The sequence below is a fragment of the Lissotriton helveticus genome, chromosome 3_1 (genome assembly GCF_964261635.1).
Source record: "Lissotriton helveticus chromosome 3_1, aLisHel1.1, whole genome shotgun sequence".
Taxonomy (NCBI): Eukaryota; Metazoa; Chordata; class Amphibia; order Caudata; family Salamandridae; genus Lissotriton; species Lissotriton helveticus.
In genome coordinates, this window is record NC_136061.1 from 1504967660 (window position 1) to 1504992344 (window position 24685).

Sequence of the window (24685 nt, forward strand, 5' to 3'; positions counted from 1 at the left end):
ATCCAATGTGACTGCAGCAATTGGTGAATTCATCTTAGAGGCTAAATGGATAATATTAAGGAGAGTCCTTGAATTATCTGTAATTGACCGTCCTTTTACAAACCCTGATTGATATATATTAATTAAGTCTGGGATTATAGAATTAATATGAAGAGCTAATAATTTGGCAAAGATCTTAAATCAGTGTTAATTAAGGAAATGGGTCTATAATTTTTGCACTGGGCAGGATCCTTATCTTTTTTAAGGATCAAACACAACATTGCTTGAGTGAAAGAGCCCTGTGATGTACCGGAAGCTGAGAAGTGATTAATGAGGGATACCAAATGAGGGACTAAAATTGCTTGAAGTGAAGAAAAAAAATACGGTAAAACCATTCAGACCAGGTGTTTTATCTTTGGGGAGGTGAGTGATAGCATTGAGAAGCTCCTGTTCCAATATAAGGCTATAGAAAGAAGTAAGGTCGACTTGGTTATCAGGAGATTTGGGAATGGATTGAAAGAAAGAATCAATTTGATCAGTGGTAGGGGTTGAATTCAGAGTATAGGGAGAAGTATAGTAATCTGTGAAACATTCTAGGATTTTAGATTCTATAATGTGTCTCACTCCTTTGTTATCAGTATTGGCAACGATCTTGGACTTTTGTTTTTTGATTTTGAGATAATTGGCTAGGGATTTGCCAGCTTTATTCCGATCACCATACATGTTTGCATTAAATTCAACGAGATTATTGCAGGCATTATCCCAGAACTGTTTGTTATAATGTAATTATGCAGAAGAATCCAGCTCCGGTGATTCCAGGCTACCCTTGCGGGTTGCTGGGGGATCGAGTCCCGCGAGAGAGATACAAGACCTCTATTATTCTAAAACCAAGGTACGGAGCTGATTAGATCCCTAGAGAATTCTTGACCAGATTCTTGGCAGAGAAATACTAAAACTTAAACTACTCCTTACTTACTTCTTCCCTCATACTAGGCTTAGGTTAGGTACACCGGGGTAGGCGTATGTTAGAAGCACCAGTTGAGTTTTAGCCACTATTTTATCATTGTATGTATTTTATGCATTCTATGTATTTTATGTATATGGCTAAGAAACCATATAATGCTTTTACAGTACTATTTTATAATACTATTCGTATTATATACAGTGTACTTCTTAACTAGCATTTAAATTGTAGCAGTGCATTTCTTATGCTTAAGAAATAAGACTGTTCAATAAATACTTTTATTAAAAACGCCCGTCTCTATTTCTAAGCAACTCTGGTGAAACGAAGCATGCACCTCTGACTGAGTGAAATAGCCGTCTATTGTTTCCGCGACTCTAAAGATACGTTTCATTCTGGGGAAACAAAGTTGTCATGTTATATGGTTGTCAGAGACTAATCCCTTCTTGTTTATTCAAGAAAGTTTCTAGTGACCTCTGAGCTAGCTGGCACTCACAATTAAGTCTAATATATTTGGCAGAGACCTAGTAGACCTCAGTCCTACGTCTAAGCTGCAGGGTATATTATTCCAATGTGCAGAGCCTATTGGGAATATAGGAACTACACTACACTCCCATCGCAGGCCCATCTGTTTCCCCTTGATCGACTTCAGTGGGTAGGTGAGTGGGTTGGGGAGCATAGAAGTGTGTAGGCAGGGAATCGGGAGATTTTGATCTGAAATTGTTTGTCAATATCGTCCAGAATAGCACCCCAGTAGTCTGTCAGTTCTTTACATTCCCAGAGTAGGTGAGTTAGGGTACCCTCTTCGTCGCAACCCCGCCAGCATGTTGGGCCTCGATTAAGGTTCCCTTTATTCAGCCTGGCCGGTGTCAAATACCGGTATGTGACCACTTTGACCGGCGCTTCCCTACTGACCGTATTGCAAGCCGTGTTGTTGGCCCAAAAGTAAACATCTTGCCATTCTTTCTCCGTTAGGTCTCTCCCGAGTACCCTCGCCCAACGCCGCTGCCCCGCAGAGGGCGAAGAGGGAGGTGGTGGACAAAGCATACTGTATAGTTCAGAAATCATCTTCTTATCTGAGACTTCTGTTATGAGCCACTTCTCGTATGTTGTGAACTTTCTATTTACCAGTGGCGCCACTTCGGGGTGGAGGAGCCAATGGAGGATTTGGAGTTATTGGTAACGTCACGGTGCAGTGATCGTGTAGTACTGTTGCACTTCTGTTAATGGGAGGAGCCCTTCCAAATCGAAGAGGTGTCCTGCCGACTTGCACTCCGTAGCCCGCCACTGTGGGAACGCTCGTTCCTCTAGCCCTGGTGTAAACTCAGGATTGTCGAATATGGGTGTCAATGGTGAGGGGAAGGATGTAAGTGCCCGTTTGACTGCCACCGAGTCCCAGACTCTTAGCAGTGTGTTTGTGATTGGGGAGCCCTTAAGATTTAGTGGTCAATCTGGCCTCTTTAGAAAAGGCACCTTCCACAAGGAGAGCTTTGCTAGCGCCCGGTTCTGGAACAGCCATCGTTTTTCAGACTAAGGCCTCCTCCACTCCACCAAGTGTCTAAGTTGCGATGCTCTAAAATATTCTAGGAAGCTTGGGATACCCAACACTCCCTCGTCTGGAGGTCTGTGGGAGAGATCTCTGCAAATACAAGGACATGCCCCTGCCCAGATGAACTGTCGCACCTCACTTTGTATTTTATGGAGGGTACCTGGTGGGGGCCAGATCTGTATGATCCCCTTGTTTCTTTTAGAGGTGCCAAACACCTCATTTTGGTGACAATCAAAAATTATCTTCTTTCAACTCCAAGAGTCCTCAACTCGACATATTCAAAATGTAAACGTTACATCTTACCGTCATTCATCTGGACTCTTTCTGCATTTTCCTGGTAATTTTATCTCTCCAAGTATTGTTTGCTGTGCTCTGTTTCGAGTGCCAGCCACTTTGCAACAGTTTTTTTTGTCTCCCTTCACTCTCATGCTGTTTGGAGTGGTCTTGTTATTATATGTTATGTTATTATAGGTCTTCTATAGCGCACGGCTACTCCAAAGGAGTGTCCCGGCGCTTTGTGCTCCAGACCAGAAAAAGAAAGTAAACAGATACAACATAACAGTGAAGGGACAAAACGGCAGAACCAAAGATGGAACCATGAGACTCTAGGCAGTAAAGAGCCAGGTCTTTAAGCTCTTCCTGAAAGTGAATAAGTTGGGCATGGAACGCAAGGACAAAGGTAGGGAGTTCCAAAGCTGAGGGGCCAGCAGCCTAAAAGACCGTCCTCCGATGCGGGCTTTCTTTATGCGGGGGACTACTGCTAATGCCAGTGACTCCGATCTTAAAGATCGTGCCGGCAGATAGAAGGCCAGCCTCTTTTGTAAGTATTGGGCACCCGTGGCATGCAAGGCTTTGTGAGCCAGTGTCATAGCCTTGAATATTATCCGCTTCCGGATGGGGAGCCAATGTAGGGTTCGCAATAAGTTTGACGCCCTCACTCGTCAATGTAAGCCGAAGATGGCTCGAGCGGCTGCATTCTGGGCCACCTGCATACGCTGCAAGAGGTATTCCGGCAGGCCCAGATACAGGATATTGGCATAATCGAGTCTGGACCCGATGAGGGCCTGAACAATTATTCTCCTATGGTCCTCAGAAAGCAGCGGAAAAAACTTCCGCAACGTCCTGAGGATACCGAAACATGTTCCTGTGAGGGTCAACACCTGGGATTTGAGCGTAAGCCCATTATCTATTTTAATTCCCAGGTTCTTGGCTGACTCAGAGGAATTAGCTGGAGGGAACATGTCGGCAGGCCACCACCCTTGCCAGTCCGGTTCCGAGGGGTATCCAAAGAAAAGTATCTCGGATTTATCCGAGTTGCACTTGAGGCTGTTCAGTTGGAACCAGTTAAAAACAGCCCCAAGGCACTCACGGATACTTTCACCCTCGAATTCTTCGCCCTTCTGGCAGGTGAAGAGAAGCTGGGTGTCGTCAGCATAGGAAACGATCTGGGCCCCATAGGACTCCACCAATGTCGCCAGAGGGGTCATAAAGATGTTAAAAAGAGTTGGGCTCAATACTGAGCCCTGAGGAACTCCAACTCCCAAAGGCGACATTTTGGCAGATCCTGGTCTTGCTGACTCCTGCTTTGGTTCCACTGCACTTCGAGGTATCGTGCTCTGACCAACTCCTGCTCTGTTTTCCATGCACCTCGAGATATGCTCCTATTTACTGTTTCCTCTTTTTGCATATGAGGAGTGCGGGGGCAGTTGAGGTGCCTGACTTTGCTTGCCTGGCCTCGGCGTAACCCTGCCGTCACGTTACGCTCCCGGCCATCTTAGGTCTCCAATTCAACTCGCCTAGCTTCTCCACGATGTTCGGACGCAATGTCACATCAGCTGCCATTTTGGGAGAACTTCACTTTATCTTCTCTGCCTGACCCTTCCTGAGCCTGCTGCGACGAACTTCTCTGCCACGTTTGGACGTCACGTCACGTTCGCAGCCATTTTGGGAGCACATTGTCGATGCTGCCTGACCCTGCCACGACAATCTGCTATTCCTGCTGCAGTTGCTACCAATGGATGAGCAGCACCCTGTACATACTTGTTCTCAGTGTGTGAATAGTGACAAGAAACTCTAGTGCAGAACCCAACCGATGATTATCAGGGAACAAGCCAATGGTCCCTGGGTGGATGTTGCTGTGGACAATTTGGGTTCAGTAAAGATAAGAACACAGGATCGCTATGTTTTAGTCTGTATTGACATGTTTTCCAGGTGGCCAGAAGTCAAAATTGTCAATTCTGTTGATTCTAGAGCTGTCATTAAGTTTTTTGGAGGATCTTTTTGCGAGTGAAGGGTTGCCTGCATCTGTGTTGTCTGACAACGGAGTTAAATTCACCTCTGTTATGGTTGAATTTTTTTGGAGAGAGTGAGGCATTGTTCATAAGCGGGCTTCGCTATGTCCTCCCGAGTGCAATGGCGTTGTAGAAAGGTTTGTGAAGGTACTTAAAGAGGAAATGCAGTTAGCAATTGTCTCTGGTGGTGACTGGGAGGAAGCAGTAAAGATCTTCCACTGGAGTTTCACCCTTTAGATTGTTTAAAGGAAGGTGGCCAATTCCCAAGTCACTCCTCTTTGGGTCACTTCTAGTAGAAAGGAGGCTGGTGGAGTGGAGGACGGTACTGAGGGATGGAAGAACAGAGAGTTATAAAAGAGGGTGAAAAGAAAAAGTGGTTTTGATGCGAGAAAAGCTTTGAAGAAAAGTGTGGTTGAGGTTGGCCATTGGATCAGAGTAAAACTTCTGGAAATAAGATTTGGTAAGTCAAAGTTTGGTCAGCCTATTAAGGTTGTCAAACTCTTGGGTAATGCCATTAAATCCCAAGATCACAGGATTTGGAATCTCAGCACGATTGTAAAGTGTCTTCCCAAATGTGTTGGTGAGGGTACCGGTGTGAGAGGCTCTCCTGTCCCACAAGTTGTGGAAAGAAGGTCTAATAGACTGAGGAGGATTCGTCTATGTTAGCAAGATTGTATTTCTTGATTGTTGTTATCTTTTTGTTTCAATTTTTTTAAGGGTTTGTAAAGGGGAGGTTATGTGGTCTTCTATTATTATCTAATATCTGTTCTATCTTGTTGGCAAGGTAGCTGTTCCATGGCAGAATGTTTCACTGTTAGGAGTGAAGATGCTTGAATTAGGAATTAGTTGCTGTGGTTGTCTGTAGGATGAGGTCTCTACAATTGGAACTACATTAAAATGACCTACCTCAAAGGACCTGCCTTGTGTGTTTCTTTTAGAGGTGTCAAGCACCTCAGGGGGTTCTTACGCCTGAAAGTTTTTGACAGGAGGGTCTCGGCATCAAAAAGTTTGGGGACCTCTGCCTTAGAGGGATATCCAGAGAGAAGATGACAAGAAGATGGAAAACTTCAGTCAAAGTGACCATATAGGAGAAAGATATTGAAGTGAGGGGGGGGGCAGAAGAACAGAGGCAACCCCAGGAGAGGGACATCGAGAAGAATAAATATAATGACCATAAAAGACTTATAGAAAACTGTAAACATGAACAAAAGCATACATAAAGGAAGGGAACTTACCGAACAATGAAGAGGATAACAGAACAAATGAAATACACAAAACGGAACAGGTGAACATTGCGGAAACTAACTGTATCCCTCAACAAGACACAAGAAAGGGAGCCTGCAGAATAAAAGAAACGACTTATATGAGGACATTCAGGTTTTGTTCAAATCCATAGCTTGTCCTCTATGAGTGTGAATGAATTTCTTCAATTCAGCAGGATGTCCAAAAGCGTAGGTTTTGTCTTTGCAAGTGACTTTAAAGAAACATGGATGAATCAAGCCATAACGAGCATTCATGGAGCGTAATGACGGTCTGAGGTCTAGATATTCCTTACGACGGATGGCAGTGGGTTTAGAAACATCTTGGCTGAAAAATATTTTTTGTCCAGACCGGAGCATTTGTTTACGTTGTCGAGCTGCATTGAGAATCAACATGAGATCTGAATATAATAGGAAATAGGCAATAATTCCTCATGGTTTGCTAGTAGAAGAAGAATGTTGAGGGCCTATCCTGTTTGCTCTTTGAATGTTGAGATCAATGGATTTCGACAGGCCAATGATCTGAGGAATGTAAATCTTCAAAAAGGAGATCATATCTGAACCTTTGGAGCCCTCCGGAACACCATAAACGCAGAGGTTGTTGCGCCTATTTCGATTTTCTAAATCCTCTGTGGATTTCTTCAACTGTTCCACTTCACGAGAAAAAATGTCTACTTTAGCAACAACATCTGCTCGACGTCTGAGAGCCTCAAGTCCAGACCAGACCATTTTTCCTCAATCCGTTGAAGTGTCGCAGTAGTTTCTGACAGAAAAGGTCGAATGTTGTGAAGCTCTTCCATAATGTTCTCCAGAGTCAACGGTACAGGTGATTTCATGGGGGGGGGTCCTTTATGGCACGTTTATTTGTTCTACCAGAAACGTCCTTGCGACCATTAGTGTTATAACCAGATGCACCAAGGGATTAGGTAGGATGAGAGGCATCCATACTTGAAGTGTGAATGGCAGCAGGATACAGATAAAAAGAAGATCTCCTGAATTATTATATTCCGCAATGACAGTACACAATACCAAGAAATTGTGATGAGAATTCAAATAAGGGTCTAGACTGATAATGGTTAGCCACCGCAGTAAGTAAAAATAGAAGGCAAACAAGAAAAGAAAGTCTAGTAGGCTGGAATCAAAGGTTATATTAATGCTCTCACCGTATGAAGCACTTGCCCTTAAACAATATGCAGCACAGCACAGCAGACCATCAAATATGGGAGGGCTTATCTGACCAACAAACCTGTGACATTAGCTGATCCGTTCCGGTGAGCAGTTATTAAACAGGTTCATTTACTTGCTGGCATTGATCTGTAAATTCCAAAATTATTCGCGTTTGAACATTGCTGAGGAAAAGAAATCTCTGACAGCATACACACAAAATGCAAAACGGCGGCTGCGCAAAACAGGGCCACTGAGGTGAAGCAAGCACGGAGAAAAGGGCACTGAAATAGACCATCAACAGGTCTGTAAACTTGCCTCAATATGCCCTGTGACCACCAACGTAAGGAGCCAGGTTTCAAAGACGAGGTCGCATTCTCAAGAAAAGCCCTTCAGCGCTTTCACTGTTATGATGAATTTGCCTTCAGATAATGTACAGCTTTACACAGCAGACTGTTGAAAATGGGAGGGCTGGTAAATCCAACAAGTATGTGTAATTTGCTAATCCGTTCTGTTGGTCAATTAATAAACTGGATTATTTACTTGCTGGCACAGTTCTGTAAAAACCAAAAATAATCGCGCTTGAACATTGCTGTGGAAGAGAAAAAACGCCTACAGCAAATGCGTAAAATGGAAGCCATGCAAAACAGGGCCACTGAGGTCACGCAAGCTCAGTGAAAAAAGCACTGAAAAAGACCATTTACAGGTCTGTAGAGTTGCCTCAATGTGCCCCGCAACTTCCACAACACAGAGCCATGATTCAAGAACGGGGACGCACTTGTAAAAGGAGTCCTTCAGTGCTGACCGGAGCTCGGTGTCTCGGGGTTTCTCAGGGGGCGGCCATCTTGTATGCCGCACGCCTCCTTTTTAGATATATTTCTCTTCTTCCACACTTGTTACTAGTTTTGGCAAAATGGGCCTTTCAACAACTCTCAGAGTATGTGAAGTCTAATAATATTCCGGATACTGTCCAGGCTGGTTTCCGCCCGGGGATGAGTGAGTGGGAGGAGGAGTGGCTGCAAGTGAGTGAACATCAGTGAGTGAAAATGAATACGTAATGATGAGTGGAGTGAGGATAAGAGGGTGGGAATAGTGAGCAAGAGTGAATGAGTGGATGAGAGTAAGAATGAGAAAGTATGAGTGAGTGAGAGCAAGAGTGAATGTGAGTGAGAGTGTATATGAAGGCATGACTCAGTCAGGTGTAGTGAGAATGAGAGGGAGGGAGTGAAAATCATTGAGTGAGATTAAGAATGTGAGCAAGTGAGTGTGAGTGAGTGAGAAAGTATGTTAGTCAATACGAATGAGTAATAGTGCATGTGAATGAGTGAGAGTAAGAGTGTGTGTAAGAATGAGAATAAATGTATAAGTGCAAATGAATGAGAAAGAATGAGTGAAAATTTGAGTGAGTGAATGTAAGTGAGAATAAGTGAGAATGCGGTTTTATGCTTGTGCGTCTGCCTTTGGTGCTGGATTACTGAATGTAATTCTGGATTATCCACGGCAAAATATTGGTGCTGTCATACTACAACCAATTCTTTACATGGCAGACAGCTATAACAAAATTCTAGCACTGGCATACTAGAAGTATTTTTGTTTTGCATAATGGATATCCAAGGTAAAACATTAATACTGACACACAAGAGGTAATTCTTGGCACACATGGAAAAATGTGGCACTGGCACACTAAAACAAATTCTTGGCATAAGGAAAACCTGTGACAAAATGCTGGTATTAGCTCACTGGAGCCAATTCTTTTCATAAGCGACAATCAAGGCATATGGTAGGGGGATAGCCATGACAAACGTTTTGCATTACACCCTAGAGGTAATTTTTAATATAATGATCACCCATGCTATATGGATGACATTAATAGTAAAATTCTGGCACTGACACGCTGTATGTACCTTTCTCAAAAGGAATCACCAATGGCATATAGAGTACAAACAGGACAAAATACTGTCTGTTGCACAATGGAGGCCAATTTTGACACATAGGGCACCCATTGAACATTATATAACACATGGGGAGAACTGCTAGGGATAGTCAGGTTTTATTTGCTTAGAACATCATGAAATTATTTTGAGACTTTAATGAGAGCCTTTTAAGAGCATATGGTTTTTATAGCAACTGTCTGTGAAATTGAGCCTAAAATGCACAATTGGACCCTATTTCTTTCATACTTGTCTCGGGGGTAGACCCCTCACCCCTTACCCGCACTCCCCAACTCCTTAATTAGAAGTATGGCTCACTCACCAGGCATCACCGAGTCATTAAAAAGAAAAGAATTCCACAGTGTATAAAATAGGCTTCCACAAAATGTACAAAGAGATTTAGGCCCAGATTTACAAACACTTTTGCTAAATTGATACAATCCTTGGAAAAGTGTTGTGGGGGATTTACCTTCCAACGCAAGTCATTCAGCCAGATTCATGAAGCAAAATTGCGATCGCAATAGCTGCGAATTAGCTATTGCGATCGCAATTAACAGAAAAGCAATTCATTATTGCAAAAATACAGATTTTGCGAAATCGCAAAAAACAATTTGCGAATTCGCTAAAAAATTAGCAGATTCTAGGAGGAACCCCTATAGTGAATCGGAATTTGTGAGAATCCATGGATTCTGCGAATTGTTTAGCGAATTTGCTAAATAATCGCAAACGCTTTTCATGAAAACTCGCAAATTGTGAAATAGCTTAAAATCGCTATTTGCGAGGCGCAATTTAAGAAGAACCAAAAGCAGGTGGTAACCATTAAGGAAAAAAAAAACTAAAAATGTTACTAACGAGCCACAGGTGCAGTCCTAAACAAACACACTTAAGGAAACACAGTAGTAGCATGAGGACTCTCACAATGCCAGGACTCTACATGGTGGTCAGGCGGCGCAGGCTCCAGGCTGCAGCACGGAACAGACGCAGGATCCAGGAGCGAATATTCCGCCTGCGGGTCACCCTGCTGGGCCAAACAGCGGAGCAAATTTACTCTAAGTACCGCCTGAATGGGCCAATGATCTTAAAGCTGATCCGGGACCTAGACCCCCTGATGCAGCACCCAACAAGGAGGACCAATGCCGTGCCCACCCATGTCTAGGCCTTGTGCTGCCTGCACCTACTGGCCTCCGGAAGCTTCCAGGGGATAGTCGCTGTTGCTGGGGGGATATCCCAGAGCACCATGTCCCGCTGCCTAAAGAGTTTCCTGGAGGCAATGCTGACCCGGCTACAACACTGCATCTCATTCCTGACATCCCAACAGGACTTGATGAGACCAAGCTACAGTTCTACAATATGGCGCAATTCCCACATGTTATCGGATGCATTGACTGTACCCACATCCACATCTGCCCTCTAGCACAAACGGAATACATGTACCGCAACCGCAAGTCCTACCACTCCCTCAATATCCAGATGGTGTGCAACGCAAAGACCTACATCACGGACATAGTGGCACAATACCCGGGGAGCACACATGACTCCTTCATTTTCCGGCACAGCGGCATTCACACACGACTGGCCAGGGGAGACTTTGGCGAAGGACACCTACTAGGTAAGTACACATGCCCCCATATAGTACACTGTGATCATGTAGCTGCGCAGAACATGCACTCACCCTCTGCTCCTTTCATTCAGGTGACAGCGCCTACGGTCTCCGTGAGTACCTCCTCACACCTTACCTCAACCCTGCAACACCACAGCAACGGCGTTACAATGCAGCACACATCCGCACTAGAAATTGCATTGTGAGGACATGTGGGCTTTTGAAGAGCCGCTTCCGCATACTGCATAAGACTGGTGGGGCCCTCAAATACGAGCCTGAGATCTGCTGCCGCATTGTTGCCGTGTGTGCAATACTACACAATATTGCTACTAAGCGCAGGATACCTGTTGAGATATCTGGCAGTGAGTCGGAAGGGGACAAACGCCCACCAGCACATGCGCGTCATGCACGCGGGGAAAATCCAGCTGAAGGACACAGACGCTGCAACCAAATCACAATTAACTGTTTCTAGTGCACCCACTTCCCTCACCCAACACTTGACTCATGCATGACAATTGAAATAATGACATGAGTCTGATGTACTGTTATTCAATGAATATTATTGTTGTTTTCACAATACTATTGCATTATTTTCACAAGATACATTTGAGGTGTATTGCGTCATACATCTCCTGATTTGTTAGAGGGCATGCTTTTCTCATCAGCATGTCCCTGCATGATGAGCAAAAATGTCAATGGCGTCTCCGGTCAGAGGCTCCGATTGGCCTCTCCACATCTTCCTCCGGATTCGCCCATGAGGCCTCAGTGGGCCTGCTGCTGCGGCGGGGAACTCTAACCGGTGGCAAAGACAGGCTGCTGTGGCTAGATGTTCCCTCACTAGCGTCATCCCCTCCTGCCTGGCCGTGGCCAGTTGCCTGCAGAGCCTGAACTGCAGTGGTTGCCTGCTCAAGTGCCCATGCCACGTCCTGGCAGCATTGGACCATCTGGATTTGCATGGCCAATGATCTGAGGGACATCTGGGATATTGCGTTGCCAATTATATAATTGGAGCGCGTGTACGCCGAGAGGCGTGTTAGGAGCTGGCGGTGGCGGCGCCGGGTGAGGTCCCGCTGGGTCAGCATGGCCTCAGTGTTTGCCTCCACTGCTGTGGTCATGCGCTCCATCCGGTCGGACAGCTGGTCAACATTCCTGGCTGTATTGTGCAGCTGCAGATGTATTGCTGCAATGTGTCGTGCCTGTTGTTGGTGGACGTGCAGCATGCGGCGCTCTATTGAGAGATCCGGCACATGCACAGTCACCCCCCTCCTGCCGGCGCGTGGTGTAGTTTGGCACCGCTCCCTGACCTGTCCGCTGGACTGGGTGGGCACAGTAGGTGTGCGTTGTGTTGGTGGCCTGGCGGCTGCTGGTGTTTCCGATGCAACTGGTATGGGTCTCACAGTTGGCGTTTGTGGTGCGCCTGTTGTCGCTGGCGTTGCAGGTGGTGGTAAGGCTGCTGGCGCTGGTGCTCGCACTGATGGACCAGGTTGCGTGGATGGATGTGCGTCACCTGCAGCCCCTCACTGTCGCTGCTGGTATATTCAGCGCCACCTGTGATGTAAAGTGGACGTTGATTAATAACATGTCTCTTGCACATGGAAGGTTGCTACATGCATGCAGGCTAGCATTCCCTGACTGGCTGTTGGATTTACTCTATTAGGACATATCTGGCTGTATGGGGCTGAATGTAAATTGTGGTCAGACTACATGTCCCACAATGCAATAGGGATTTTCTAGGGTGCATGGGCTGCATGACTGGGGTTTCTAATGGGTAGCTCTAGGGTCATGGCCATTGCTAGGGTACAGGGTCGCAGTCGCATGGCACTTACCTTGGCTTTCTTGGGTGGGTCGGGAGGAGTCCAGACGGGTTACCCCCACGCATGCCTCAGGTTGCAAGGTGTCCTCAACGAGGTCCTCCAATGGTGTGTTGGAAGGGACTGTTGGCTCTCCCCCTCCTGTTGCAATGCGCTCACCCAGCCTCTCGGCGATCCTCTCCTTGGCACGACCTCGGAGGTCGTACCACCTCTTCTTGAGATCGTCGATTGATCGCTGAGTGACTCCAACAGAATTGACTTTTGCGCGGATGCGCAACCATATTCGCCGTTTGTCGGCCTCTGGCACCCTCCTGGAGTCCTTCCCAAACAGTCTGTCATGATCTCGACTGACTCCCTCAATCAGATGTTCAAGCTCCTGTTCGGAGAATTTAATTTTTCTCTTTCTCCCAGTGGACCTGGCCCGTGCTGCTTCCTGGGACATTGCTGCAGTGGGGTGTATCCCGAATCAAAACTGGAGGTGGTTTAGAGTGGAGCTCTGGACAGTGCTGCTTCCAAATCAGCCTCAGTATTCAGAATGAGGGAGGAAACTGCCTGCTTCCTGGTTGTGATGTCATCACTGTGCTCAAAATGCGACTTCCCGTTTTTGCGATCTCGTTATTAGCGAGATCGCAATTTGCGATTTCGCTAATAGCGAGATCACAATTTCAACACGGAAATCGTCCGATTTAGTGATTATTCTGCGATTTAGGGAATATCGCAATCGGCTTTTGTGGCCGAATGCGAATCGCTATTTTTTTTTCGCAGATTTTCATGAGTCCCATTATGCGAATTCTAAATTGCGATTCGGTATTTCTCGCAATTTAGAATTCGCAGAAAATGGGTTTCATGAATCTAGGGGATTATCCCATAGATTCATCAAGCATCCATTATGTGATTCCTTATTAGCGAAAAATAAGGATTCGCAAATAAGGAATAGCAAAAGGCTATGCATGAAGAACTCGCTTAAAAAAATAGCGATTTCTTAATATACCTTAATTGCGAGTCGCAAATTGCGAGTCGCAATTAAGGAATACCTCCCCATTCATTCCTATGGGCCTAGAGGCCCATAGGAATGAATGGGAAGACAATCTCAATTTGCGATTCTCAATTAGAGAATCGCAAATTGAGATTGCAATTTCAAGGGGGACAGGGTGTCAAAAGGACACCCTGTTGCACCCCTGAAATCTGCATATGGGTACATCTTGCACACACACATGCCCTAATGGCATGTTTGTTTGTACAATGGAACTTTGAAAAATGCACTTTAGTGCATTAATCAAAGTTTTTGCAAATTACCATGAAGTTCAACTTCATGGCAATTTGCTCCCCCTATTAGCAAAATCGCTTTTTTTTTTTACTTTAATGCATTGCATTTAAGGAATCTCAATTTGAGATTCCTTAAATGCAATAGCAATTTAAGTAATCACAATTTTACGATTTCTTAAATTGCGATTTTTGCATTTGGGATGATGCGTCCCAAATGCAAAAATACTGGTCGCAAAGGGGCAGATTCTGAGAATCTGCCCCTTTGCGATCGGTGTTTAGCTTGATGTATCTATGCCTATGGGTATTGGAACGTTCTCTAAAGTACCATTAATTAGCTAATTGAACTATTTTGCATTAAGGGAGTGTAGTGTGGGGGGGTACATAAGAATTCTCATGCCACCATCTTGGGTTTTGTTGCAAATCTCTATCTACTAACTTTGTATATAGGGCTTTGAGCCAGAAATGTATGCCTCCTTGAGGAAGTCATAGCAATTTAGCACCTTAAAATGTCACCACATGTTTCCAACTTTGCATAAGTGGTGCTCTGTGCAGCAGACGTCCAAAGTGTTAAAAGTATTAAAGTATAGTTTTTGTACTGAAAGGCTCCCGTACCAGTACAACATTTGTACTTGACATCATGCACATAACTTTGCATTGTAGGACACCCATATTGGATCTTGGTCGCTGTCAACTGATCCAGCATGACTGTCCATTTTGATTGCAGTACGAAGACTATTTGTACATGTAATCTCTGAAAATCATAACTTAAAAAGTATTACCTGTATTTTTATTGTTTTGGTCTTGTTTGGCTTATAGTTTAATAACTTTTTGTGGCATATTCATTGTCTGACTGTGTGTGTTGCACAAATACTTTACACATTGTCTCTTTAGAAAAGCCTGACTTCTCTGTGCCAAGCTGCCAGAGTGTGAGCACAGACTATGTGTGCACCAGCTTACCCTGATCAGGGGTGGTTGGCAAACCTCTGCAAACCGCCAGCAGATCAGAGTATCCCAGAGTGCCCATCCCTGTTTACATCAGTTGTGGTCTGACTGGGAAATGGGAATGGCAAATTTATATTGCCTTTTTTCTCTTTTTATGCCTCTGTGGCACGTACGTGTCCCAGGTCTTGTTCTGGCCCATCCAGTCTGAGGAAACAATGCACTTCTGCTCTAAAAAATATGCAGCTGAGAGGAAGGAAGCCGTTGCACCATTTACCTACTCTGGAGCACAGTGTGGCCCGGAAGGACATTCAGCAGAGGGTGGCATTCCCACAGCTGCTGGGGAAGCAGAACAACCTGGACTTCAGCCTAAACCAGGTATCTCAGTGCTCCACCTCTGCCTTATTGAGTTGTTTCCTGCTTTCTCATTTTAAATCAAAGGAATATGGGGGCATATTATCAAGACAGCCGCTAAAACGGCGGTAATGGGCTTGATAATATGCTGTATGGAATTCCAATTGAAGCCCATGTTAAATGTTAAGGACATCTAACATGGGCTTCAATTGGAATTCCATAGAGCATATTATCAAGCCCATTATTGCCGTTTTAGCTGCAGTTTTCTGCCGCTAAAGCGGCAAAAATTTTATCCCCTGTCTTGATAATATGCCCCATGGTTTGGCAGGATCATATTACAAACATAGCTTGACAGCGCGTACAACTCCCGCACCATTACTGCCTCTTTTGGGATTTTGCTTGAGCTCTTTCCCATGATGATGGGGAGGGAAAGGAGAGGGTTTGGGAGGGGACTGGGTTGTCAGATCTCAGTGCAAAAATCTCAGTCTCACCAGTGCAGTTGACCTTCAATTCGGGGTGTCCCTGGAGAGATGCTATATGTCGCTGCCTGGTCGGACTCCTCTGCATTGGGGTATACAAATGGACATTTGCTGTGGTTTGTTGACCCACCCCCTTTCGCTGCACTCAGAAATCAACTGCTATTTTTCTGTGCATGTGCATCCCGTCGTTGGATCAGTGTGTGTTTTGGGGTGCACATGGAGATTCCAGGCACTTGAAGAATGGTGACAGGTGCCAGGCCCTACTCTCGCCCGGGGTCGACGCTGCTAGTTCACACTCAGTTTGTTCTCAGCAAGGCAACAGCAGCACCCTGTTTGTGTTTGAAAAACATGTAGCCGGAAATTAGTACCGTGCATTTCTGAGCAGGGTCTGACTAGAAAGTGCTTAGTAACCCACGCAGGTTTAAGCGCTATTGATATGTGCTGTAACATTGTGTGATCGGATTAAATAATGATGTTCCTGAAAGCAATCATTGACAGCATGAGCCTGGCTGAAAACACAACAGATGGCCGAAAGGAAAGGGTTCTGAAATAAAAATGTGTCCGTAATTCAATGTCCATATGGAGCAGATCTGTATCCCTGGACTGAGTCCCAAAGAAACGTTGGCTATTATGTGCTATTTCTTCTCAGAGAGACGTTCCGTGTATCGTGGTTATGCCGTGTCGACCACATCCATTCCACCCCAATATTACCTTATATATCCTCAATTAATATGTTGTCATCAGCGGTGGCGAGGCTGCCTTTTAAAACAGAGGTTACCAATGTCTGGATGTTTTGAAGCCATAATACTCTGCCTGCTCACTGAACTCTACGGAATCTCATGGAGTTTTTTGTTGACTCAGTGGAGTTTTGCTGAGTGAAACTCCATGAGCTACACCCAACACTAACCATGAGTAGAGTGGTGGTTCCTTCCTGGTATGAGTTCATTCCTCAGCCAAGCAGAAACCTAATTTCTAACATTGGTGATCAGCGATGAAGATAGGACTTGTGTTTGGAAATATTATACAGTAATTAATTGTTCAAAACAAATCCATGCTCAGACCATTTTAAGTTTTCTAATTCTCCCTGATTGGCCTTTTACATTTTTTTTCTTGCTAAATTGTGTTTCAATCTGGAGATCCTAGACCTGCAGCTACCCCTGCACCTGAGGTTTTGGAGTTTGATCTGACCAGGTTTCAGTCTTATTCTGTGGCTCAGCTGAAGTTTTCTGCAAATATTTTCAGGTCCCCTTGAGAGGCTTCACCCGGAATGTGCAGCTGCAGAAAGCCTTGAGGGCCTGGGAAGAGTCCCAGGTTGCAGGGGATGATAATCCTGATGAGGAGCAATACATTCCTTAAGAAGATGATGAACTGATCCTGGAGACTATTGAGGCTCTAGACCTACCTGTAGATGAGGCCAGCAACTTGCCAGGGTCAGTAGTGGGTCCCAGAGCAGGGAGCAGTGTTTCCTCCAGGAACCTGTCACAAGAGCAGCTGGCAAAAAGGAAGAAGGAGAGAAAGTTGAAGCTGAAGTTTGCCAAGCTAACATTTGAGATGGGGCAGGTTTTAGAGGAGAGGAGGAAAAGAAATGAATACATGAGCTCAACCTCAGAGAGCTGGATATCAGAGCCCTAAAAGTGGGGTCCATCAATAGCAATAGTAATGGTGGCAGCATGCCTGCAGTGTCTTCACATGACATGAGTAAAAATTCAGGCTACCCAAGGATTTGGTGCCTGGCTATTGGGTAGGAGATGACAAGGACAAGTGGTTTGCAGCCTATGAGGTGGCTCTAAGAGTGCACAAAGTCCCAGAGGAATTCTGTGGTGTTAGCATGTGGAAGTACATGACCGCAGTGGGGAGGGACACTCTTCTTATACTAGAGCTCAGAGACCATATATGCAACACAGCTATGAAGTGCTGTGGCAACAAATGATGGATGGCACTGCTATGAGGCCATCTTGACCAGTATGTTTGGGCTAATACCTGAGAAATACCAACAGAGGGTCAGGGCTAGTCACAAGCTATCCACGCAGGGTTGGGCTGACTGTTTAGACTATGCTGGTAAGGCACTGAAGGGCGGGGTGAGAGGCAGAATAGTAGATAATTCTTCAGGGCTGAACAACTTGATTTTGAAAGAGGACATGCTTGATATTTGTTTTATAAAGCTGTGTCAACACCTAGTGGATAGTAAGTTTACTGGTCCCAGGAAGCTTGCTGACGAGGTGGACATCTGGGTCAGCACCAGCTTGTCCAGAAAGCATCTGGGGGGAATCCCGAAAGGGGGGGTAAGGGTTCCCACCACAGGAAGGAGGGGGTTAAAAAGAGGGAGTTCTCTTCAGGCCCACAAAATAACTCACAGTGGAAAGGGTCTGGCTCTCATTCCCAATCTGTCCCGAATAAGAAAAACGACTCTGACAAAAGTCAGCAGTCCAAGCCCATTAAGTGCTATGAGTGCTATGAGTATGGACACTGCAAGGGGGTCTCTGAGTGTGCAACTGGGACACATCCTCTAACTGAAGGAACGCTTCCAAGGTTGGTGAGTGTAATGCTGGGAGAGGTGTTTGTCCCAGTTAATATGGGGGAGTTTATTGAGGTTACCCTAGTGTGCTTGGCTGACAGTGAGATGGTTCCTAAGATCCATGTGCCCTCTAATAGTGCAAAGTATAGGCAATGGGTTGCAATCAATGGGTAAGGTGTGAAGGCTCTGAGGGATATAGGAGCCAGTATGACTATTGTAAAGAGTTAGCTGGTTTCCTCATAGCAGGTCATTCCTAATGCATTCAGACAGGTTATGGTGGGTGACAACAGAGAGGGTCACTATCTTGTGGCCCCAGTTCCATTTTAGTGTGTGTGTGTGGGAGAGGGGGTGGGGGTCACTCTCAGGTCTTTTAAATGTTGTTCTGAGACCTGCATGTTTGTGAACTGTTTGGTAGGTAATGACCTTGAGCACACTACCTGGAAGGAAGAGGAGCTCAAGGGTCATGTGGAGATGTTATGATTACCTGGTTGGATCTGTGCTATGACAAGGTAAATGGCTACCCAGGATGGAAGTCAAAAAGAGCTGAGCCTGGAAAAATGGCCCAGCCAGCTGCTAACAAGGGGAACGGCAAGGGGCATGATAAACCAGCCCCTGAATGTACCTCTAGCGAGACAGATGGGGCACCTGCTATGGCTGCCCCGGAGTCCACAGAAGAGGGCATTGCTCCCCTTGGTGACTTGCCTGCCATTGCCGGATGGCATGTAGAATGAGGACCCACCATGCAGGAGTTCTGTAGGACATAGAGGGAGTGTTCAACCCTTGAGGGACTGAGGCTACAGGCTGAAGCCCAAGCAGCAGGTGATGTCTCTAGTAGTTACCATATATACTGGGAGGACGGCTTCCTTTACAGTGAGCCTAAGGTTCCTGTGCATGGGACAACAAGGGCCCTGGTGATCCTACTGCAGCTGTCTCACGAAATTCCCCTGGCAGGACACCTGAGCCAGGATAAGACGTTTGCAAGTCCTGTCCCACACTTTTATTGGACTAGGCTCAAGACTTCCTTAGATATGTTTTGTAGGACTTGTGTAACCTGCCAGGCTATTGGGAAGACAGGGCAGAGACTAAAAGTCCCCCTTAACCCACTGTCTGTTGTTGGCCCCCCATTTGAGAGGGTAGGTGTCAGGACCTTTAGCCTACAGGTAGCGACCATCTCACATAAACCACAAAGGAACCCAATAGGAGGTTCATGGTCTGCATATGTGCGCAAGCGGAACTCCAATATGGCCGGAGGGCTAGAGTTCAAGCTAGCAGTCTAGTGTTTCCCTACCATAGAGTGCCGAGTCCTGGTGAGGCGCGCGCTCCCAGGAATCAGCGCACTTCACCTGCGCCATGACCCTGTGAGGAGAAGAAGTCGAGAGCTCCGTGTTAATTTTGAAGAAAACCGCGTTTTAGCTATAGCGTTCGAGTGTGTCTTTAAAAACGACTCGTTTCGCTAGTCAAGTGAATCTTAGTTAATTATTAGAGTGCCGTAAAGCAAAGAGCGATTCTAGTCAGCTGAGGCAGCCGTTTCCTAACCTGAGAGGACGCAGTCAGAAGACGAAACGGCAACCAGGATACCCCGCATGAGAGAACCTGTAAAGACAAGAAGAGAAGCTAACTGAAAACGATTTCAAGTGACATTTAGAGAAACGTCGAAGTTAAGACATATAGTGTATTACTTACCTGATAAAGATGTGTAGTGAGATAAACCAGCTCTAAGGTCTCGCATCACTGGAACCAAAGTACGGAAATTCCTAGAAGAGATAAAAGCAATATATTTAGTCCAAAATCGAGCAGGAAGCTAGCGGAAGGTTGAAAGAAGAATATAAATAAAATACAGTAAGTTAAAATCAGTAAACAGTACATAGGCAAGAGTAGAGTAGGTAGATAAAACAACTAACTAAGGGTTTGTGTGTCGTTATTTCACAGAGAAAGAAAATAATTGACAGCAGAGAAATTAAGGCAATTAGGATTAAGGCACTGGAAGACAAGACACAAGTGAGTGAAGACAGACAGTGTAACATTAAAGACCCAGCATAGTAAGAGTAAGAGAACTAATGACATATAACCTTATTGTGCATTGCAGGAAATAACATACCCAAAGGTTCAGTCCCACAGAGCCAGAAATAAAGAAAAAATAGAAGAGAGGGCAAGACTCTTGGAAGCTAATGGTAGGTGAGAAATAGAGAGAGAGAGCGTAGAAAAAGGAAGAGTAGGGTAGAACCAAGGTTAATTGTGATCTTTCTCCACAGGGTTCAAAATAAGTAGCGGTCTGCAGGTCGGACTGACGAGAGGAACCAGCCAAGAAAGTCTCTTCTTGTTCTTTATTATTTTATCCAATTGCCCCTTCCCCCCTGAGTTAACAGGTTGGAGGCTTAATTACATTGAGCTCCGAGCGGTTGCCCAAGGAGGATTCGGGAGCTAGCATCTCTGTTCCTGTGCAGCCATACCACGAGTATCCTTTAAGGTTTTAGTAGATCTGACAGAGTGAAGTGCCCAAGTTGCACCTTGCACCCGAACAGAGATGGCAAAGGGAATAGATTTGCAGGGGTTAGGAGTAATCTTAGACACAATACAAAAAGAGCTAAGTGCTGTTAGAGAAGAGAATCAGAATCTTAAGTTGGAGATAGGGAACTCCAGAAAAGAAACGGCAGAGTTAGTGCAGAGATTGAGGCAACCCTTTAGTTCTGGACAGGAAGCTCAGAATCCTTTAGTGGACAGTGCGAATCGAATGACCACTCAAGTGATCCATTCATTGTCCCCAGTGATACCCTTAGCAGCCCCAGAGCGATTTAGTGGGGACCCGCAAAAGGCGCAAATATTTATAACTCAATGCTCACTACATTACATGTGCCGCCCTTCAATTTTCCCTGACGCGCAATCCAAAGTGGCGTTCGCTTTATCCTATTTAAGTGGGGATGCAGCAGCCTGGTCCTTACCGCTCATAACTAGAAATGATGCGATATTGAGAAATTATGAGGAATTTAAACAAGAATTTCTGCGGATTTTCGATAGGAGGAGAATATCTCAAGTTGTAGATAATGAATTGCTGGACCTGAAGCAAGGCAATAGAGATCTGGTCTCGTACTTAGCACAATTCAACAAACTCGTGGTGGAAACTGATTGGCCAGAGAGCAAGCGAGCAGCAGTATTCTACCGCGGATTGAAGGACGAGTTGAAAGACGCCCTGGCTGGAATCCCTAACAGACCCACTGAAATTTCCGCTTTAGTGGACCTTGTGTTAGAAATAGACTTTTGACAGGGAGAAAGAAAAGGAGAAAGGAGAACAGAATTTAGACCAACGGTTCCAAGATTTGATCGTGCTAGATCGGAGAATAGCCGAAGCAGTGAAGGATCATCAGGGGTGGAACCTATGCAAATCGGAACTATACGTGGACCTCTGTCGAAAGAAGAAAAGGAGAAAAGGCGATCTAGTAATTTGTGTATGTATTGTGGATCTGGAGGTCATTTTGTCAGAAATTGCCCAAGAAAACCCAAGACAAGCTACAAGCCGAAGGAAAACTAATAGCACCACCTGTTGGAGGAGTTGAACAGGTGGGTGCGAGTCAAGAGAAAACTCCAGAAGAGCATAGAGTGGCCAACACCTTACAGTCAGCGGCACCTCATTTTAGTTTATCGATGGAAGTCAGGTTTAGACATTTAGTCCTAACGGAAGTATCAGTAATGATAGACTCAGGAGCCACGGGAAATTTCTGTGACCTCAAGTTTGCACAGAAGGTGGGAATACAAGCTATCATGAAGAACAAGAGTGAACCTGTGAGGGCGGTGGACGGTACAAATGTATCTTCCGGTCCCATAGTTAGTCATACCGAAGTTATTCATTTGGTTTCGAATAATGGTCATGAAGAAAAGATCCAGTTTAACCTGATTGACGCTCCCCAGTTTGAACTAATCCTAGGTCTGCCTTGGCTTACTGAGCACAATCCGACAATAAACTGGAGTAATCGAACAATCAAGATGGATTCCAAGTATTGTATAGAGAACTGTTTTGGAAACCAGGAGAAAATGCAAGAAATCAATCAGGCTCACTCATTGTGCTACAGCGGAGGATCAGTATGCGTAATTAATGCGCCAGATATTCCAGAGGAGTATGCGGAGTTCCAAGATGTGTTCAACGAGGTGGAAGCAGAGCAGCTACCCCCGCACAGAATCTACGACTGCAAAATAGAAATAGAACCTGGCTCAAATCTGCCCTGCAGTCGGGTGTATGCATTAACCGAAAAGGAACATCATCATCTCAAGGAGTATTCGGACAGGTACCTTGCCAATGGCTTCATTCGACCCTCACAATCCCCTGTCTCGTCGCCTTTATTTTTTGTACCAAAGAAAGAAGGGGATTTGAGGACTTGTATCGATTATAGGGCAATCAACAGGATTACCAAGAAGAACAGGTATCCGTTGCCTCTTATATCAGTGTTATGGGACCAAGTGAAAGGGGCACAGATATACACAAAGTTTGATCTGAGGGGGGCATACCACCTGGTCAGAATGCGAGAAGGGGACGAGTGGAAGACGGCCTTTAGAACCCGATTTGGATTGTTCGAATATCAGGTTATGCCCTACGGCCTTTGCAATGCCCCCGCTGCTTTTCAACATTTCATTAATGATGTCCTGAAGGAATATATTGACCAATGTGCCATCGTTCATATAGATGACATTCTGATTTATTCAACCAGCAGAGAGAGACACCCAGACCTGGTCCGAGGGGTCCTACAGAAATTGAGAGAACACCGGCTGTTTGTCAAGTTGGAAAAGTGCGCCTTAAATGTTACGCAGGTGGAATTTTTGGGCTTCGTTATCTCCCCAACTGGTATACTCATGGACCAGCGGAAGATAGAAGCAGTAATCAATTGGAAGTCCCCAGTGAGCGTTAAGGAAGTTCAAAGCTTCATTGGGTTCGCAAACTTCTATCGAAGGTTCATCAGTGAATTTTCTCATAAGATCCTGCCACTCACACGATTGCTAAAAAAAGGAATTCCATTTGAATGGACCACAGAAGCTGAAGAGGCCTTCAATCTGTTGAAGCAAGATTTTACCTCGGCTCCAATTCTTCAACATGCTGATCCTACCCAACCCTTTTATGTGGAAACGGACGTCTCAGAATAAGCTGTGGGAGGAGTCCTATCCCAACGCAACAAGGTTTCTGGGCAACTGCATCCAGTTGCTTACAGATCGAGAAAACTGTCTCCAGCAGAATGTAACTATACCATCACCGAGAAGGAGTTGTTAGCGATAAAAAACGCTTTTAAGGAATGGAGGCATCATCTCATGGGAGCCCAGCACCAGATAACGGTGTTTACGGACCATAGAAATTTAAAGTTCTTAAAGACCGCCAGAACGCTGAGTCCAAGACAGTTGCGATAGTCCTTGTACTTCGCCGATTATGACTTTGTAATTACCTATCGGCCAGGTACACAGAACGGAAAAGCAGACGCCTTGTCCAGAATTGATACCCAAGGTCAAAAGATGCCACTGGAAAATCAATCAATCATTCCCAAAGAGAAAATAGTAGGTGTTACCAGCTCAATTAGCCTAGAAACCAATATTTCGGAAGTGATGAGTACAGAAGCAATGGAAGAGTGGGTTAAAGGAAAGGAAGGTAGAAAGATCATTCGGCAACTTCCATATTACCTGGACAACTTGTATATTCCCACTAAGGAGTTGCAGGAACAAATCATGCAAGAGTGTCATGATGCTAAACTGGCGGGACACAAGGGAGAAGTGAAATCCAAGGAACTGATCAAGCGGCATTATTGGTGTCCGGGAATGACCAAGGATATGGAGAATTACGTCAAGACTTGCGAGGTCTGTGCTCAGGGAAAATCTGAACGGCAGGCTCCGAAAGGTTTGTTACAGCCTTTGCCCACACCACCCTCTCCTTGGCACACAATCACATTGGATCTCATCACTGATTTGCCTCTCAGTCAGGGATGCAACACCATTCTAGTAGTGGTAGATTCCTTTTCAAAGATGGCACACTTCACAGCTTTACGAGGCTTACCTTCAGCTAAACAGTTAGCTACTCACTTCAGTACAGAAATAGTTATGACTCATGGAATACCTAAGATTGTGATCTCGGACCGAGGTCCGCAATTCATTTCTCACTTTTGGAAGTCTTTTATGGAAAGTTTAGGGACCGAGGTGAGGTTCTCCACCAGTTACCATCCTGAGACCGATGGTCAAACAGAGTGAGTGAACCAGGAATTGGAACAATATTTAAGGCTGTTCCTTTTAAAACAGGATGGGAGCTGGTCTGAGTATTTATGGGCAGCAGAGTTTGCTTATAATAATGCTAAGAACTTTTTCACAGGTTTTTCTCACTTCTATATGAATTATGGAAGGCATCCAAACTCCACCTTAAGACAAGTTGATATTTCAGTTCCAACTGTGAAAGACTTAGTGTCCCACCTAGAGTCGATTCATCAGGAAGCAATAAAAAAGTTTGAAGGTAGCGAAGGAGAAATATAAGAACTATGCAGACAAGAAAAGACGAGAGGGTCCCATCCTAGCACCAGGAGATAGAGTCTGGTTGAGTACTAAGAATCTGAGACTGAAAGGAAACCGAA